Source organism: Zingiber officinale, chromosome 8B (genome assembly GCF_018446385.1).
Source record: "Zingiber officinale cultivar Zhangliang chromosome 8B, Zo_v1.1, whole genome shotgun sequence".
Classification (NCBI taxonomy): Eukaryota; Viridiplantae; Streptophyta; class Magnoliopsida; order Zingiberales; family Zingiberaceae; genus Zingiber; species Zingiber officinale.
In genome coordinates this window covers 112,322,415-112,328,656 of record NC_056001.1, presented here as the reverse complement: position 1 = coordinate 112,328,656, position 6,242 = coordinate 112,322,415, and positions in this window count along the sequence as shown.

Sequence of the window (6,242 nt, the reverse complement as noted above, 5' to 3'; positions counted from 1 at the left end):
GATAAGTTCAAAGAGTACAAGGCTGATGTAGAGAAACGTCTAGGTAAAAGTATCAAGACACTACGGCCTGATCGTGGTGGCGAATACCTCTTATGAGAGTTTAGGAATTACTTATTAGAGACCGAGATTCAATCCCAATTGTCCGCACCTGGTACACCCCAACAGAATGGTGTGGTAGAACGAAGAAATAGGACTCTTATGAAGATGGGTAGATCGATGATGAGTTATTCAGAATTACCTAATTCATTTTGGGGATACGCTCTGGAAACGGCAGCGCACATTCTGAACTTAGTACCTTCTAAATCAGTATCTTCTACTCCCACAGAATTATGGAATGGGCGAAAGCCCAGTCTAAGACATATTAGGATTTGGGGTAGTCCAGCACATGTGCTAAATCCGGATGCTGATAAGTTAGAATCTCGTACAGAAGTTCGTGTGTTTGTGGGGTATCCCAGAGGAACGAAAGGTAGTTTATTTTATAGTCCTAAAGACCAGAAGGTCATTGTTAGCACTAATGCCCAGTTTTTAGAAGAAGACTATATATGGATGACAAGCCCAGTAGCAAAATTATTCTAGAAGAACTTAGAGAGGACACGTCTACTTTAGTACCAACAGTACAAGATGAAGTACCACAAGAGACTGCAACACGTGTCACACATGATACACAACCACAGATGATGCCTCGTCGTAGTGGGAGGGTTGTAAGGCAGCTTGAGAGATTCATATTTTTGGGAGAGACTTCAGACTTGATCCCGGGTAAACATGAACTTGATCCCCGGACATATGATGAAGCACTCCAAGATATAGATGCAGTATCTTGGCAAAAGGCAATGAATTCTGAAATAGAGTCTATGTACTCTAATAAGGTCTGAGAGCTTGTAGAACCACCTGATGGTGTAAAAGCCGTTGGATGCAAGTGGATCTACAAAAGGAAAAGAGGGACAGATGGGAAGGTAGAAACCTTCAAAGCAAGGCTTGTTGCGAAAGGGTACACTCAGAAAGAGGGAATCGATTATGAGGAGACTTTTTCGCCGGTAGCCATGCTTAAATATATCCGGATACTCTTATCCATTGCCGCTCATATGGATTATGAGATTTGGTAAATGGATGTCAAGACAGCTTTCCTTAACGGAAGTCTTGAAGAAAACATCCATATGAAGCAACCAGAAGAGTTCATTGAAAAGGGCAAAGAGCATCTAGTGTGCAAGCTCAATAGGTCCATTTATGGACTGAAGCAAGCTTTAAGGTCCTGGAACATCCGGTTTAATGAAGTGATCCAGACATATGGATTTATTCAGTGTCCGGATGAGTCTTGTGTATACAAGAAGTGTAACGAAAACGTGGTGGTATTTCTTGTACTATACGTAGATGATATTTTGTTAATTTACAACAATATCAAGGTATTATCGGACGTAAGGGTATGGTTGTTCAAATAATTTGATATGAAGGACTTAGGAGAATGTGCACACATTCTTGGGATCAAAGTCATAAGGGATCGCAAGAAAAGGATGTTGCGTCTATCTCAAGCTTCATATATAGATACGATCCTTGCTCGTTTTAGCATGCAAAACTTCAAGAAAGGTTTCTTACCTTTTTGGCATGGAGTAGCTTTATCCAAAGAGATGTCTCCGAAGACATCAAAGGAGATAGAGGACATGAAGGCCGTTCCTTATGCCTCGGCTATAGGAAGCCTTATCTATGCAATGCTGTGTACGAGATCTGATATCTGTTTTGCCGTGGGCATGGTTAGCAGATATCAGAGTAACCCTGGACAAGGACATTGGACTGCTGTAAAGAATATATATTGAAGTACCTGAGAAGGACTCGAGACTATATGCTAGTCTACCAAACAGACGATTTGCTCCCTGTGGGTTACACAGATTCGGACTTTCAATCAGATAGGGACAATAGTAAGTCTATGTCAGGCTATGTGTTTACTCTAGGAGGTGGAGCCATTGCATGGAGGAGTGTTAAGCAGAAATGCGTCTCGGACTCAACCATGGAAGCTGAGTATGTGGTAGCCTCTGAGGCAGCCAAAGAAGCTGTATGGCTCAGGAACTTTCTAATGGACTTAGATGTGATTCATGGTTTGCCCAAGATCATCACAAATTATTGTGATAATAGCGGTGCAGTTGCAAACTCGAAGGAACCACGAACCCATAAAACAAGTAAACATATAGAGCGCAAGTACCAACTGATACGAGACATCGTCAAGCGAGGAGAAGTTGTCGTCGCCAAGATTGCATCAGCATATAACCTGGCAGATCCTTTCACTAAGGCCCTTCCGGCGAAAGTTTTTGATCGGCATGTGGAGGGGATGAGAATCAGATGTATGACAACAGAAATGGCAGCTTAGTCTTTTAGTATAAGTGGGAGATTGTTGGAGTGTATACTAAAAGCCTAGCTTTTGTAAACATTTATTTGAAATAAAAGAATCATATTGGTCAAAAATCTACATTTATTTGTTAAATGTAATTGTTTAATTAATTTATATAAGTAGATAACATGGTGTGTGGTGTCACACTCAGAAGATCATGTTGTTAGTTCTTTATAAATTATAAACAGTTGCTCACGACTAAGATGGAAAGGAACAAACCATCGGAATAGTCATAGTGTAATTAAGTATTAGTTTATCTTGATTAATAAATTACACTGGTACACTCTAAGTGTATTGAGTAGGACCATTTAGGTAAGTTCTTTTTGTACTGACTTAATAAAAGAACTAAACCTTAGTTATTATGAAAGTGTGTGCTCTTAATCCTAATATAATAACAAGCACATATATTTAATATTTATTTCTTTGACTTATCAAAGGGTGAGGTTTAGCTCGATAAATCAATATGCCCGATAAGTTGGGAAATGATATTACTTATAGTGTGCATTGTTGATTATAGAAGGAATCTGTGTCCTAGTTATCTAAGTTGAAAATGTCCCCAAGAGGAGCTCATAAGGATTGCCATGTTAAATCCTGCAAGTGGACTTAGTCCGACATGACAATGAAGTTGAGTGGTACTACTCTTGGAGCTAGATATTAATTAAGTGAGTTGTCAGTAACTTACTTAATTAGTGGACATTTGTTATCTTAAACACAGGGAGACTAACACACTCATGATAAGAAGGAGCCGATAATGTAATTTGGGATTGGTGCGGTAGTGCGATAATAACTCTCTAGTGGAATGAGTTATTATCGATGAACTTGAGTTGTGTGTTCGGGGCGAACACGGGATACTCAAGCTTATCGGAAGGCCAAAACCAATTTCTCCTCTAGGTCCCTGTCGTAGCCTCATTATAGCCTCAAGTCCATCCAAATGTAAGGCTCTTCTTGGTGTCCAAGAAGTGGGCCGGTCCAATGCTTGGTGACCAAGCAAGGGCCGGCCACATCCTCTTCTATAGGGGTTGGCCCTTTGTTTGGTGGCCAAGCATGAAGGGGCCGACCACAATAAATCAAAAAGGGAGGGTTGTTTTAAAATTTTAAAATCTTCTCTTTGTAGAAAACAATAAGTTTTAAAAGAGAGATTTTAATTTTTAAAACTTTCCTTATTTGAATTAGGCCACATGTTTTAATAGAGAGTTTTAAAACTTTCCTTTTTTAACCATCCTCATGGTTTAAGAAAAAAAGGAAAATAAGTTTTAAAATTAAAATTTTCTATCATCATGTTAAAAAAGGAAATTTTATAAGAGAAGTTTTAAATTTTAAAACATGGTTTTAATTTTTAGAACTTTCCTTTTTTAACTCCTACTTTAGGTAATAGAGCTTGTAATTTTATAAGAAGATTTCTTCTTGTAAAATTTTAAAAAATATATTTCCTTTTTTCCCTTGATGAGGTGGCCGGCCACCTTGCTTGGTGCCCAAGCAAGGGGCCGACCATAATTAAATTAAAAAAATCATCACAAAATTAATATTGGTGATTGATTCAATCAAGAGGAAAGAAAAGGAAAAATAAAAAGGGAAAAGTGAAACTAGAGGATGATTTTATTTTTTAAAAAAGTTTTTTCTTATTTATCTTGGGCAAGTAATATAAAAGAAGGGGTGAGGAGGCCTCATGAGATAACAATTCTTAGTCTCTTGCTTGGAGAACCCCAAGTGGTCGACCCTCTCCCTCTCCCTTCTCTTTTCCCTTTTGCTCTCTTCTCCTTGGTGGTGGTGGTGGCCGGATTTTAGAAGAAGAGGAAAACGCTTTTGGGTGGTGTTCATCTTGGAGGATCGTCGCCCACACGACGTCCAAGGCGAGGTGAGGAATACGACAGAAGATCTTGAGGTCATTAGCTTATAAAGAGAAGGTATAACTAGTAGTTTTCTTCCGCATCATACTAGTTATTTTCTTTGTAAGAATTCTAAATACAAGAGGCAATTAGATCTAGTTTATCGAATTTATTTTTCGAGTTTGTGTTTTCTTCTTTTTCGAATTTGTGATTCGATTGTTCTTTTTGGTTAACCTAGAGTTATTTAAGGAAATTAAATATTAGTTTTCCTTAAAAGGCTTTGACTAGGCGGTGGTGGTTGCTCCCATATCCAAGAAGGCCATGTGCCTCGCCATGCAGTCCTGGAAGCTAATTTTAGAAATTAATATTTAATAGAATTAATAACATAGGTGGATTTGAATTAATAGTATTAAGTTTCGCTTGCGATTCAAATCTAAACCATTAAGAATAGATAAGTTAAATTTGAAATCAATGATGTTAAGTTTCGTCTGCGATTCCTAATTTAACTTCTAAAGAACATAATAGGTTATTTAAGGAAAGGTTCGACACTTGTACAAAAAATTTTGTACAGTGGAATCGGTACGTTTTCCTAGGACTAACTAACAATTGGTATCAGAGCTAGGGTTTGCCTCTGTGTGTTTAGAATTCAAATAGGTTATGCACATGTCATACATAATTTAGGCAGGATAATAGTAGGATGTGTTAACTCTTTGGTTGCAGGCTCCAACTATTATGGCTTATTGATGTTGTGTGTCATTGGACCCTTGGACATGTCAAGGGCAATATTTTGTGTGTGAATGATTGTATGTAACAAATACAGCAGGAGCTATATTAGCCCTAGGATTTTAGAATTTTATTTTCAATCTAGATTACATGTACATTCTCTAGTGGAATATAGGATCGATATATGTAAAAAAAATTTTTTGTCGCGGATCGGATTCTTGCGAGGCGTGGTACTTTTGGAACACCAGAGGCGCAGTGGAATGAGAAGCAAGATGGATGCGACGACTCGACCTGATGGCGGTGGCTAAAGATGACAGCAACTAGGGTTGGTGCACATGGAGGACAGTAACAGAAAAATGCCAAAATAGTTGAAAAATAATTTCCATATTTATTGCTTTTATTTACTGTGATGTGTATATATGCATGTGATGTATGCTAGAATAGTTTAAAATTCTTCACTTTAAATAACTAAGTGGGAGATGGATTTATTTTAATAAATTTCACGGTCTCCATTACTGATTTGTAAGTGATGCAAACAAACTTGCGCGTTGGCTCTGAGTGCCTTCCTCCATATCGGATGAGTTTGTTTGCAATCACTAGATCAAACTTCCATTTTGGATGACTATAGGAAATTAATTAAGAGCGTGTGATCTTCCCCATCGGAAGGGGCACAATCTTATTAATGGACTTAGTGTCAAGTAATGGTATACACTTAGGCACGTCTAACAGTATCATCCCCATCGGAGTCACTGCTATTTTTTGTGTGACCGAAGGAAACCAACTATTAATTTTATTTGTCAAAAAGTTAGGTTGACAAGATAATAAAATTAATGGGTTATACCCTCCTTTTACAAATGTTAAATTTGTATACGTCCACACTATCGTGGCATACAAAATTCACGGTGTTTGAGGTGTTGGTTAATTTAAAATAGTATTGTTTGAGGAATCAATATTATTCTAAATTTAGAGTCCTGACCAAAGTTATTTTTGTGATTCTTAGGATGACTTTCAACCCACTGGCCATTATACTGAAAGAGAACAAACTTACTGGACCCAACTACATAGATTTGAAAAGGAACCTGGACATTGTCCTTATTGCTGAAAGCTATAAGTTTGTACTGACTGAGGCTTGCCCTGATACACCTGACGGTGACTCTACCCCAGAGGAGATTAAGTATCATAAGAAATGGGTAAAAGTTAATGAAATGACGCGGTGTTACATTTTGACATCAATGTCAAATGTATTGCAACATTAGCATCAAGATTTACCAACAGCTTATGATATAATGAACAATATCAAAGAACTCTTTGGGCAC